We start from the raw sequence: 15,155 nt of genomic DNA, 5'->3' as shown, positions 1-15,155 counted from the left end.
TCATGTCATCACCATCTATCTTAAAGTATAAGTTAGGATCAGGTTCATTCTTAGAGTACCCTAACTTTGTTAGATAGTTGTCTATTCTTTCATACCATGCTCTAGGAGCTTGTTTAAGACCATACAGTGCTTTCTTCAACTTACACATATGAGATTTTCTGTCATGAGTCAAGAACCCTTTTGGTTGCTCAATATAAACAACTTCTTCAATTTCACCATTTAAGAAAGTTGTTTTAACATCCATTTGATGAACTTTCCATCCTTTGGATGTTGCAATTGGCAAGATAGTCCGAACAGATGTGTATCTAGCAACTAGAGCAAATGTTTCTTCATAATCAATACCTTCTTTCTGTGAGAAACCGCATGCTACAAAATTGGCATTGTATTTTTCAATGTTGTCATCAGGTGCATGCTTGATTTTGACAAGCCACTTAGAAGAAACAATTGATTTATTTTTAGGTCTGGGTACAACATCCCATACATCATTTTTTAGTATTGAATTATATTCCTCAATCATTGTTTCTTTCCAAGGTTTGCTTGATAAGACTTCTTCAACATTTGATAGTTCTGATTTGATAAGTTCAGTTAATAGTGCTACATAACAAGACTGATTTCTTGTCCTCTTGCTTTCTCTGATTACTTCATTAGGTTCAACATGATTCTCTTCTATCATTTACCTGGCCCAAAGTGGCCTCTTTTTATTGTTAGCATTTTCAATATTCTCAGGATTTCAAACAGTAGGTGAAGGAGGTGAAGTATCATTCTCCCTCTCAGTTTCTACTAGGTGATCTTCATCTATTTCAATGACAGGTTCTGTATATGATTCATCATTGTTCTTAGAAAGGTTGAAGGCAATATCTTCTTCAAAATTTAACATCTCTACTAATCTCAATTGTTCTTTGACCAGGAACATAGATCCTGTAGCGTTTGGGTGTTTCACTATATCCAATGAGTATTTCCTTCATTCCAGATGGTTCTAGTTTTGTTTTTTTCCCTTTAGGAATGTGAATATAAATAGGACACCAAAATACTCTTAAGTGACTTAGATCTAGTTTGAAGCCCGTAAATACTTCTTCAGGAGTGGTGTTTTCTAATACTCAGTGAGGACATCTATTCTGAATGTAAGCTATAGTATTAGATGCTTCAGCCCAAATAGAAGTATGGAGAATTTGGTCATGCATCATAGCTCTGGCTAATTCAATAATTGATCTATTTTTACGTTCTACAACCATTCTATTGATGATTACATGGTATAGAAATCTCCCTGTTAATCCCAATAGTAATGCAAAAATCTTTGTAAATTTCAGAGATGTATGTGACTCCATTGTCTGATCTTAGTATTTTTATTTTCTTTTCTAACTATTTTCAACTAAAGCTTTGTATTCTTTGAATTTTGATAATACTTCCATTGATTCCTTTTGTATGAGGAAGTAGATACAAATTCATCTAGAATAGTCATCAATAAAGATTACATAATAAAGACACCCATTTAAAGATGGTACAGACATAGGACCACGTAGGGTCAATGTCAATAAGTTCAAGTACAGATTTTGATTTATAAATACTTTTACGAAAGGATTGCTTGGTGTTTTTGCCTAGAGCAACATCCTTTGTAAATGCCTAAGTGATCAGAATTGAAACTAGGTAATCTTTTTACAATTTCTCCTATTGATGACAATGCACAGAAATGAATATGACCTAATCTCCTATGCCAAAGTTCAAAAGGATTTGAAGTTTCATGACTTAGGGCTAAATTTTGTTAATTACAAAGTTTATATAAACTTCCGTCTCTAAACCCAATAGCTATAGCTTTCTTGATGTTAGAATTCTTTGGCCAAGATAGAACTATGTCCTCTTGAAAGATGATTCTGAATCATTGATCAGCAAGGCCATAGATAGAGACCAAATTTCTTTTTATGCCAGGTACATAAAAACATTTTTAAGTTGGAGAGAAATACCTGAATTTAGATTAATTGAGCAAGACCCAATACCTTTAATCAAATGAGTAGAATTATCTCCAATGGTTACTTCTTTTGAGGAGTATTCTAAGAAGCTTTCAAATTTGTTTCTAAAGCTTGTAATATGTCGAGATGCTCCACTATCTATAATCCAAGTGTTTTTGCTTGAGTTTAATTCACTTGAGAGAGCTAGATAAAATGCAAGAATTTCTTCTTTTTCCTCTTTCTCTTCTTTGACTTATGCCAGTGTTGCCTGAATCCTTTTTCGTTCTAGGCAGAAGTTGTGAGAGTGACCACTTTTGTCACATTTGAAGCATTTTACTTTTGACCAATCCCATTTCTTATAAGGTTTGTCAATTTCTTCTTATTATGTTTGAATTTTCTTTTCTTTTTTGAATTTACATGAAGAGCTTGAATGTCTCCCTCTTGATTTATGCTTAATCCTCTTGACATTAATCTTGATTCTTCTTGAGTGCATTCATTTTTGAGTAATTCAAACTTAGGAAGTTCGGGTCAGCAGCATAGACCTTGAATGAAAGTTTCCCAAGATAGAGGAAGTCCTCTTAAAGTTATCATTCTAAGTTCTTTGTCATCAACTTGATTTTCAATTGCTACAAGTTGATCTTTTAATTCAGAAATTCTTAGAGAATAGGACATAATTGACTCCCATTATTCATCTTTATGTATAGAAAAATTTGCTTTAAGGTTAGCAGTCTACCAGTATTATTGATTTCAAAAATGTCCTTAATGGTAAAGAACATCTCAAATGAAGTTTTAAGACTAGATATAGAAGGAAGAATATGATCCTTTACGGAGTCTATAATAATTTTCAGAGCCTTGTTGTTGTGTCTTTTACATGTAATTTTATCTGGATCATTTTCAGGAATGGATTTGTTTGAATATAATCATGACTCGAATTCTCCATGATAAAAAGTTTGATGCTCCCTCTAGTCTATCCTCTAATCTTATGTGATTAACCATCTTCAATTTGAGGATAAAATTCAATTTTATAAATCTGAGATTTTAGATTTAATTCTGAATAATAGAGTTTCTTATCAGGATGGCTCTGATACCATGTTAATACATAGGATCTCTGATAGAAATAAACTATATTTTACATTGTGATTAATCAGATGACTTACTTGATCTCAGATTGTGGATTGAAAATCTTCAACTTTAGAATAGTATTCTATGCTTGGAGAATCTTTTACTTGAATGAGGATTGATAATTTGTTCTTCAATAATCTGCAAAAGAGAAAGATCGTTGGGACTAAATGTATGGCTTGTGATTGATATATGATTAGTCCTCACTGATACAAAGATTATATATATATATATATATATCCAACAAAGAGTCATGTCCCCATAGGGGCATGACTCTACATGGCCTAAGGCCACGTAAGGTCATGACCCTACACGGGCATAACAACTTGTAAAACCCGATATGAATCAGTGATAGTAATATGTTCAACAAGTGGAGCCCAATCTGAATCAGTGGCGGTAATATTAATTGTACACACACACACACACACATGTATATATATAGGTATATTCATCTGCTATTCTTACCTTCAATATAATGATAAAAACAGATTCAAATGTTTAGTATTACTTTGACTGAAGCTATACTTCAACAATAACCACATAACACACCTTAAAGGAATTGTTAATTCACATAAATATTTTAAGAGAAGGCTAGAAGATGAATATACGAAAGGAAATAAATCACAATCAAATACATCACCAAGGAAACAAAACTCAAAACATATGAATAACAAATATTAGGCATGGAAGAAGTAAAACAAGACATTACCCAAAAGGTTTTTGCATAAAACACAATTTGATTACATCAATCACCAAAACATACAACCAGATCTTTGCTCCAAAAAGTTGAGTTCAATGAAAACAATATTACAATCAAAAGCCCAAAGAACAATACATCTGCATGAATAACTCAGAAAATTTGAGAAAAAAATGCCAAGGACAAAAAATCATATATGCACCTCTCTCCTCTCAAAATCTAAACCCCTTCTCTCTCAAAAAGAGAAGTATATAACAATAATTAAACTCAATCATCTTCCCACAAAATCAAGAAGTGAGGGTCAAATATCCCAGAAAACTATTTACAAAAAGTGTAAAAACTCCCAAATCATACCACCTGTGCTCCAAACTGAGCCTTGATCAAATACACATGTTGACAAGTCAATAGGAGACTCCACAAATGCCAAAAATCTCTCTGTAGTTAGCTCCAAAGACATCACTAGGACTGAGAATCTCAAAATCAGAACTGAGCTTTTACTCCCTTGAAATTAGGCATTTAAGAATGCCAACTCTCTCTTGACATTTTTGGTCAATGATAACTCAAACCATCTTATTTCCTTTTTTTTAACTATAATTCAATTTTCCACTTACTATACCTTTGCATTTTAATATTTATTAATAATTAGTCGATTTATAACATATCAACTAAATTAATAACAATTATAATTTAAAACAAAAAGGCAATAAGGTTTATTTAATTGAAATAATAACATAGACTCCAATCTCGAGTCATACATTATCACTTAAGATTAAACTACATATCCCATTGCAAAGCAAGATTTGCAGACCCAAAACAATTATGGAATATAACATTAAAATGGGACAAAAGACGAGAAAACAAGGTCACTTGCCATTCGCAAGTTTGTGGGAAAAAAAGCTCAATTGAAAGGGCTTGAAACCCTAGCCGCCCGAAGAAACTGAGAAGCCTGCAGTTCTTGTTATATTCTGTGATTTTCTTGTTCTCTCCTCATGCCACAAATATCCGGTACTGTTATGGAGCTATGCTGAGACTCATATTCACAGCTGAGTCTAGGTTTTTTTTTCTTTCACTTCTAACGCTCTTGCTGGAGTTGATATAGTAGCCGTGATTGGACCTTCTTTGTTGTTGTTTGTATTTTGCACTACAGCATTTCAGGTATTCTCTTCTTGTTGATGTTGTGACTGTATTTGGGTGTTTTGGAGCTGTGACATGAGAAAGGAAGAAGAAAAAGGGTTGAAGAAACCCTTAGACGCAGCCTGGAGATCTATTTTTCATGACACTTGATCTTCTCCACCTATAGCTGCAATTTGGGTCATGTATTCTGATCAAAGTTTGTATGAATTTCTAACATTTTAACACCAAATCCGAAGTTTTGCTACCTGTAAGTGATCTTAAGCCTCTTTTTTGTTGTTTGGATTTTTTACTACTATACTTAAAACCGAGATGGGTTTCCTTGCATATTGTTGTTTTGTCTTCTAACCATAATTTTGAATATGTTCAAACCCCCAAGTGCCCCTTTTCTCTTGGCCTAAATTTGTAGCTCCTTTTGCGTGGGTTGTATTTTCTAATATTGAAGATGTGGAGGATGTGCATCAAAAACAATGCCACACAGTTTTATTGCTTCTCTTTTAACAAATCTAACCTAAGTTGGATCACTACCTTTATCTTCAAAAGTACAAGTAAATTGTCTATGGGATTTAACCAAGACCTTGGAACATGATACCATCTCTATGTACGCATCCACAATTTGTATATCATTTATTTGGAGAGAATATTCCTCTATAGTTGCATTTACTTGGGAAATCTGCAAAAGGAGAGCTAGGTATTGACCAATATCTTCCAATCATACGACCATTTAACCATGCTCGGCCTTTACCCATACTTTAACATATCCAAACCTACAAGATCATTTCCTGATGGAGGACTTATTCTAGCCTTATACTAAGTCAAAGCTTGATTCTTAGCAGGACTAGCAATTTTTCCCATTGCATATTTCCCACTTCATTCTCCACATAAAGATTCAATTTTTCACCTTTCAACCCAATCTAATATGTCCACACATTTGTGGGCAAGTCTATTGATCCACCTTGAAAACCTTCTAATTTGACCTTGGAAATGCCTGCTTCCACAAAGTCATAATGTGGTCCACCATTTTGTAAACACGCTACCATGCTCAAGAGAACAATGTCATTTTTTCCTGCTTTTAAATGAATAGTATTTTCATACTTGAATGTGATATCATCCTCATTACCCGATGCACTTCCATCTTGATATTTTGAGGGTTTCCTTTGCTGGGCATGATGCATTTATATGGAATTCATATTTTTAGATCTGATGACAACAACTAAAAACAATTTCTTTGGTTTGTGTTCACACGTACTCCCATTTTATTCTTTGCTGCTCCAACATATGTGTTCGATACACCTACAGCGCCTATAGCATATTATTGTCACCTCTTGCCATATGATGTCTCTTGTATATTTCTTTTCAGCTCATTATGTTATTCCTGATATTTGTCTTCTCTACCGTTGTATTGTGAATAGTATGCACCTAGCTGTAGCATTCATTACTTCATTTCTTATGCATCTTGTAGCTTTCACTTTTCAGTTTTCTAACTTGCTAATACATGTAGTATATCATATTTGTGGATTTCTGAAAATAATGCTTGATTTTCATACTGGCTGTATATTTTCTCTTTCGGCACACTTGTATTGCATTTATTTGCTGCACTTTACACTTTCAACTCTATTACTCCATTTAAAACAAAAGGTTTTTGTTTACCATACAAGGTAAAGATACTTAACGTATGTAGTATAGCAGGATACAACACAGAACAAATACTCTATTCATATATGCAATATGCACTCAGTGCTTACAATCCAAATAACATGATTACAACGATGATCCAAAGTCCATTCCGAACGGTGTACATATACCTTCCTGAAGGGATGACTCAAGCGTCACGCACCTGTTCGGATACTATTCTACCCGTCAGCTACAATATCGAATTTATTGACGACATCATCCCCCCCAAAAGAAAAGTCGTCTTCGGACAACAATTACAAAATATCCAAGATAGATTAACAAAATAGAATACACTAACTGTGACTAACTATAACAATATAGATCTATTTCCGTCACATCACATTCACATTTCTCCCATGCTTGCACCAAACTGGCCTCCAAAACACGTTGCATTTTTAACCTCCACTAACACAATAATGTCAGCTTAGCCACGTTGACCTTAATAGCCACTTGTGCCACCTTCTCTAATTCAACTCCTGGGTACGCTAATCCAAGTGTTGCTCTACTGCCTCCAGTTGGATGATCAGCTCCTCCCGAGCTCTCTATGCATCCACCAAGACAGCCTTACGTCCAACACCTACTCCGAGTGCCTCAAAGCGTAGCACCCTTCTCGAAAAGCTTGTTCTAGTGCTCTCTCCACCTATGGCAGACAGACACTACATGCCTACAGCAGCTCTAGGTCTCATCAACTGGTCACACTTCCCACGACAGATAACTGAACTGACTGGGGGTCTAGGGGGCAGCACACCCATGGTAACGAAATCAGCACTCTCAAAGCCACACAAAACTCCATGGAACACACCATTTTTGTGATTTTCTTCCAATTCCACACTCTTTCTGCCAACGGCTTATGTTTTAATACCTTTTTATGTCTTTCCCTTCCCTTGCGCATCATATGTTATTCATTCTGAACATTTTTTATTTGTCGTCGTTTTTTTTTCGCTCCTCTTCTAACCGCTTCCCTATGGTTTTCTACTAGGCGAGTACACTCTTCAGTTTTCTCCCCCCTTAGTCGTACAGCAAGGCATTTGTATGTAGCCGTACGGTGCTCAAGATCGCTTACTATGGTCGTACAACAAGTTTGACTTGTTTTGCATCTTGTACAAATTGCGTTTTGGCTTCCCTTCATCAGTATAGTAGCTCCTCTGAAATCCATATAGTGCATGATTTAAACTCAATATTCCTGAATTTCATACGGGTTGTACAGTGCCTTCTTATTTTCTTTTTGTGTTCGTACGGTGCCTACGTATATTCCTTTCCTAATTCCGTACAGCATACGATCTGTTGTCCCCTTCCTTGCTTTCCATATGGTGTGCGCACGTACTGGTGATTCCATACGGTTTCCTTTCTGCCTTACAGGATCAAGATGTCCTTTTCTTAAATTGCCGACAACAACTTCAAACTTAAAAAGACTTGTCCCTTTAATGCTTTATTTTCTAGTGTTAACAGCAAAATCAAAATGACTTGTCCCTTTAATGCTTTATTTTCTAGTATTGACAGCAAAATCAAAATGACTTGTCCCTTTAATGTTTTTTCTTTTATATTATGAATCAGCCACATACGAATGAATCAATCTGTTATGATCATGCTACATAGGAAACAAACATGTTAGTAATAAAGTATTTGTTGTGATTGTTTCCATTTTTATTTTCCTGAGATGAGTAGCATGGTAGGAATATGAATGTGAGGCACAGTTTGAGGGATAGTTGGTGTTGCCAAGATAATGGGTAGTTAGATGGTTGGCATATCCAAGGGAGTTACATGGTCACAACAATTTGTGTCGCAACCCCTCAGATACTATATGTAACCTTTATTCCCTTTCATAAAGACATGTTGATATTGAATACTATTGTGTACGGTGACTAAACAATGAATATAATATGATGTTTCTCTACTTCCATTCTGTGTTAAGTACCTTTCCTTTTGTATGCATTAGTTCTATTACCCATTAGGGAAAACATTTGGCACCATTGTTGGGGATCAAACCCAAGTCACCCACATGACAGGCAAGAATATTCACCACTATACTTTCCGCGTGATTAGGGACTCCCTTTTTGAGGAGATTTCTCTGATATCCGACCCTTACTTCTAATTTTGTGGGAAGATGATTGGGTTTGATTATTGTTAAATATTTATCTTTTTGATAGAGAAAGGGTTCAGATTTTGAGAGAAGAGGGGTGCATATATGATTTTCTATCCTTGGCATCTTTTCTCAATTTTTTTGAGCTATTCATGCAGATGTATTGTTCTTTGGGCTTTTGATCGCAATACTTTTCATTGGACTCAACTTTTTGGAATAAAGATTTGGTTGTATGTCTTTGGTGATTGATGTTATCTAATTGTATTTTATTCGAAAACCTTTTGGGTAATGTCTCGTTTTACATCTTCCATGTCTGATATTTGTTATTCATAGGTCTAGAGTTGTGTTTCCTTGGTAATATATTTGATTGTGATGTATTTCCTTTCATAATATTTATTTTTTAGCCTTCTCTTGAAATATTTATATATATTAACATTTCCTTCAAGGTGTGTTTTGTGGTTACTTGTTGAAAGCGTCCATCGTGTTATATAATATAACAATAATTTGCATTAATGTTCTAGTGTATCACCTTAATTTTCATCATTTTAGGTTTTCCATTTGCAAGCCTCCCTTTGTACCCCTTTTCCATGCAAACTTCTCATCTTTTATTAGTATAGGTGAATTCATTAGATATATCATACAGGAATGGCCTAGAATCTGAAGGTTTAGTCAAGTCATAGGTTACCCACAACCTTTGATTGATCCCATCTTGTTCCAAAATTGCTAAGGTTTTAGGACTTAAGCATTAGGGTGTAAATTTTGGAGATAACAGACGCAATCATGCATTGCCCTGCAATCATACTACCAAGGTCTACCGAGTAATATGTGACAACTACACATGTCCACAATATCACACAACACTTGTTCCACGCACTGTTCAATCTGAAAATCAATAAGAGACTGCTCCCTTACTTCCAAGGCATGTTTATCTTGCAACCAACCGATCCTATAGAAATTTGGATGTCTTACTCTCTTCAAACCAAGTTTCTAAACCGTCTCCTTAGCAACTAGGTTATCAATACTACCACTTGTTGATTCACAAAACTGCAGATTGGAATCCTATGAGTCTTGCCTACTCGATGCTAGGATATCCAACCGGTTATGGCCAACTTGACGGAACTTAATGGTGTAAACCGAGTTCCCTGCGCTTCTGGCTCTGCAAGGCCAAGGTGGGTATGCCTATCCTAAACAAATCACTATAGTCCAAGATACTTATAGAAAATTGGTTAGAATATGAATGCAACGAAAGTTTCCCAAAAGGCAAGGATTTCAAAAAACTTTAAACTTGCAAATTATGAATTAAGAACAAAAGTAAATGATTGTATAAATATGAGAGTGTTTTAAATAAAGAATAGTTATTATGGATTATTGCAACAAATGAATATATTTATTCTTCAAACCAAAAATATGAAATAATTGCCAACATATGGATTATGAATTATGAATAACATAAAGACCAGTGATAAAATTAGAAGGGGGATAAGAGTTGGTATTATAAGTTTAAAACGTACAACTTTATAAAATTCTACGCACATCAACTATAAATAATTTGGTAATTAGGATGCGACAGATCAAATATATAGACATGATTTTAGAATAGTCTAGAATGTGCTTTAACTCCAATGGTTTGGAGACAAACAAGACATAGATATACAAACAATTAAATATTTCACTATATCTATGATGATCAATTTTAAGATGCTATAATTGATCTTGTCCACTTATCTATCATATAAATTATTTATAGAATTAAAGAAAATAATTATAAAGGACAAAACTCTAATATTTCCAACTCTAAAGTTTTATGCAAATTAATACTTCTTACTAGTTACGCGAAAAATTGAAATACAATGAAGACACTCATTGGTGTTGCTCAATCCACTGCAGTTCAATTCCAGAATCGCATATAAAAATATTAACTCAATAATCCAGAATTCATGGGCTTATTTCAAAAATCCATTTCTTTACCAATGAAAGAAAATATCAAAGTGCATATAACTTGGATATGTAAAAATTTGTAGGAAAAATTTGTATCTGAATATGAATTGTTTTTTACATCCCCTATTTATAATTTTACAAAAGACATAGGGTGTCTCTTCAGAACATCATGCCCCTTGATAACAAGAAACTACTCATTTGCTATGATATAAAATTCTAATTAAACTTTGATTTAATAATAATAACAACCTATCAGTTGTATAGTTTTATTAGCAATTATAAACCTCTGTTTGAATATGCCAGAAATATTTTCTCATCACACATGTTCTCTGTCCTCTATGTGCATTCTCTCCAGACCACTACCGTATTCTCATACTTCCAACACAAGCATTTCTACACCTTCAGTAAAAGGTTCATCATCCAGTGCACATTCTCCAGACCTGCAAAAACATGGAACATCCTTTGGTAATTTGTATCAGAACAATGTTGCCGGTTATTTTCTTTGCCTTTATTAACAGACGTGTGATTTACCCTCCTGTTTGTTCTGCATATACACACTCCCAATGGATTTGTAGATTTTTGCTTTCATTAACATTGTTAAAATAGTTCAGTTCTCTACAGACCCCAATTTGTTTATACTTCTCAATCGCATAAACTTCCGGTATTCATTCTTTGACTCGTGTTGAAAATATCTTCCATGAGTCTTCAACTCTGCTTCTCGTGGCCCCTTCCAATAACTATTCACGATATAAAAGTTTTTCCGTTAATAAATACTAGCCATGCCATCATCAACCTCAGGATCAGAATTATCTGTTTGATTAGATAAAATTAATATCTCTTATTTGTGTTTATCTCAGAACTCTGAAAAGTGTCAGCGGCATATGATTCAATGCAATTCTCAATTCTCTGAAACCAACAAGAGACCTCTATGTTGATGCACATATACCGGACGATCCCTGTCCAAGTCCTTTAATCATTGCAAGCTCCCATTCACTGGTTACTCTTGAGGATGTATGTGTTCATCAAAATAGGATGGAGAAAGAATCATGTCATGGATACAGGTTTTCCATGTTGCATTATATATACGATGTGCATAGTGCTTAAACATTTTTTTTACCATAATTCTATCGGCTCTTCTTCATATATATACAGTCAAAAACTGATAATATTAGTCAAATTCTAATTAATATTTTCTCTTTTCATTGGACTTGTCATGTATAATTATTTATTTCTGTATCGTGGTTATGGCTTTCACAGATTGAGAAGAGAAACTGAAATATATTGACTGTCACATGTTTATTCCATTGTTACCTATCTATTCAGAACAATATAGGATAACATAATATCTATTATCAGATGACTTGCTTGCCATTTGTTTATTGGTATTTATGATACAGCTGCACTTTGATATGATATGATATCTCTGATGTATCTTTAACATGTTGCAGGTTGGTTATCCAATACATGTTCTTTTGTCCCGTCTTAGGTGCTGAAGATTCCCATCTTCATTTTGTGTGTCCATGTCTTCACAATCTGAAAATTCTCATAAATTGTATCTCTGATCTCGATACAGTACAATTTAGGGACAATCTTATGCTCAGCAGTAGCTCTTCATAAAGAATTTAGGATGACTGGAATTTCTGCAACATGGCCAAGCTTTGATAGCTTCAAGGATTTTGAAACCCTCCTTTTCCTATAATTTTTCCTGGCCTGGAATACGAGTGTCCCCTTTATCAATAAAATCATTACTATATCTATCAAGATCTGCTATTGTGGCAATAGTGTAAGTCATGCCTCACAAGAAAGAGTCTTTTTGATTAATAAGGGCTGCACCACATAGTCAAAAATCTGGAGATTGTGGCTTAATAAGACTCTCCCAATCACGAGAAGTAGTTTTAGAAGAATGGTAATGCCAGCTATGAGAAAACAAACAGTTTTAAAGAAGGGCCTTATTCCCTAAATTCAAGCATTTTGTGTTCCTCTTCACTGTTATATTCATCACATGGTCTTTTTGGGTCTAGGATGGAACCTACATAATGATTAGAGGCACAAGGCACAATAAGGATTTTTTGAAGACGTTTCATAAGGATAAAATGAGTGAAAACATTTATTTATTGGTGACAAACATGATGACCTGAAGATTTTTATCATAGGATTCCAAGGGCTGCAAATAGGATTTCTTGCTTATATGGGCTCTAATTTTTTCCAAAATTTAGAGTCCCAACAGTGGCTCTTGTTGGGGACATATGCTCCTCGTGAGCGTAATGACTACACAGCTATCTCTGGAGAAGGAGACCACGCATCCAGGCCTAACCTGATGCAAAGTGAAATTGGGTGGCCCAAGACCCCCAAAAAAATGAACACTGCACCCTTCCTCTATCAAATACCCGATTTTGATCATGTAACAATTTGAATGTCCTGAATATGATGCCATATCTTTTGTTAGTAAAATATGATCCATTAGCAAATAAAAAGCAATCAGAAATTTAAGTGTCTGAAAATTGAAGTTCATACCAGTGTAGATGCACTCTCGTAATTGCCAATAATGAAATGCTAAGTCACACAGGGTTCGCCAAATTTCGGCCATGAAGTTTGAAATTTGGCGTACCTTAAATTCCTACATCAAAATCTTAAAAACTCGTCTGAAATTCATGCGGAAAATGGCGAACATTTTTAGTTAGGGTTTTTAATTAGATTTTTTCACCATTAGCACATAACGTTGAGTGAGACCAAGTCGAAACGTAGAGTTGCATAAGTTATGAGTCAGCTAAGTATAGAATAAGAGTAATCGACGCGTCTTACAGCCGACCATTTCAATCGTTGGAAGACTACTAACAGGCATTCCAAGCTGCCCGTGGCTATACAGCCACAAAAACGCACTTCCTTTACATTGCTTTTTCAAACTTTTAAAAAAAAATTCTAAGTCCATAAGTCATGAGTCAGCTAAGTATAGAATAAGAGTAATCGACGCGTCTTACAGCCGACCATTTCAATCGTTGGAAGACTACTAACAGGCATTCCAAGCTGCCCGTGGCTATACAGCCACAAAAATGCACTTCCTTTACATTGCTTTTTCAAACTTTTAAAAAAAAATTCTAAGTCCTCTCCTTCGTAAGGAAGTGCATTTTCGTGGCTATATAGACGTTGCCTTCCAAGCTTGCGGGTCGACGCGACTCCTATTAATCGTTTTTTAATTCCTCAATTTTCTAGGTCACTATCAAACAAAAGCTCTCCTATCCCGACTATGAAAAAACAAATTATCAAAGCGATAACAAGTGGTCTTTTTTAATATTTAATCTATGCATTTAACTTTACTATTATATTTAGAGGTATTACTTTATTTTCAATTTAATATTATTCTTTTTTAATCTTGTAATACCAACATTTGATAAGCCTATCAAAAAATTTGATAAATTAGAATATTTGGTAGAGTATAAATTACAAATATATAAAATTTGGAAATTTAAATTATTTAATTTAAAATATACAAATTGAAATATTTAACTTAACAATTGAAATTTATTCGTATTTTAAAATTTTAAAAAATTATTTAAATTTAGTATAATAATATAAATCTTCATAATTTTAATTTATTATATATTTTTGAAAAAATAAATTTATATAAGGCAAACTTACTAACGAAATTTTGTTCAAACTTGTTTTGTCGTCGAATTCCATCCAAATTTTATTGTGGTCGAACACGAACTCAAACTCGAACCTTGTGACATAAATGAAATGTATCATACATTTTTAATTCCAAGGAATCTAATAGCTATCCGCCAAACATATATGACATAAATATTTGCATCTTTCCTTGATCATCTATGTCTATAAAGAGAGGCCCTCCCTAGGTCAAAAAGAAAGAAAGAAAAAGAATTATTAATGTGAATAAATGACCAAAAGTAAGCCAATGTTACTCAAAGAGTACATTTAGTAATAATAAGTAATAATAAGTGCTAGGCTAAAGACACCCTAGATTATGAAAAGCTAATACACCAAATTTCATCCATGTTTGAATTTTAGTGTATTTTTGCCCTTTTCAAACTTCTTTCGACTTTTATGATATTTAATATAAAATTGTTATTTATAATAATATTATTTATTTTAAACTAATATTGACTTTAGTTTAATTATTTAGCAATGTCAAACTATTTTGACAATTGTGTCGATATACTACTTATCTCTAAAAATAAATAAATTTATATAAGTTGAATTTAATGATTTTTTCCCCAATTTTTACCCGTGTCGAAGTTCACCTAAATTTTGTGATCGACAAACTCGAATTCAAATTTGAACCTTGTTACTTATAAAAAAACTGAGTACAAAGTACTTAAGAATCGTAAGCAACACAAGAGGATACACCTTAAACAGTCATACCTTCCATTTTGTCACCACAAAATGTAGGTAAGAGTACGGAACTTTTCGAACTTAGTTTCACATTTCTCTAAGTTAGTTTGTTATTAATTGGATAACATTGATCAACCAATCGACTCCAATTGATATAATGAATCCTTCTACTAAAGGCTTTTGTCAAGTCTTTTTAGTTTTTCTATTTGTTGAGCCTATGCTTGCT

The 15,155-nt window shown here is 33.9% G+C and overlaps 1 protein-coding gene and 1 long non-coding RNA gene across 7 annotated transcripts in view; both read right to left on the bottom strand.

The window, feature by feature from the left end:
- The window catches only part of MEE13 (myosin heavy chain-like protein), a 263,268-nt gene that overhangs the window by 119,998 nt on the left and 128,115 nt on the right, over window positions 1–15,155 (bottom strand). The window lies entirely within an intron of this gene.
- On the bottom strand, window positions 10,588–13,264 carry LOC149559456 (uncharacterized). The gene is made up of 2 exons (XR_016365160.1): window positions 13,097–13,264; window positions 10,588–11,022 (listed from the first exon to the last, which is right to left on the bottom strand). It is a non-coding gene; the product is annotated as an uncharacterized LOC149559456 (long non-coding RNA).

The sequence above is a fragment of the Cupressus sempervirens genome, chromosome 5 (assembly GCF_028749045.1).
Source record: "Cupressus sempervirens isolate cs-2001-9-10 chromosome 5, ASM2874904v1, whole genome shotgun sequence".
Lineage (NCBI taxonomy): Eukaryota > Viridiplantae > Streptophyta > Pinopsida > Cupressales > Cupressaceae > Cupressus > Cupressus sempervirens.
The sequence above is the reverse complement of the archived record's forward strand: the minus strand, read 5'-3'. Positions and strand labels throughout refer to the sequence as shown.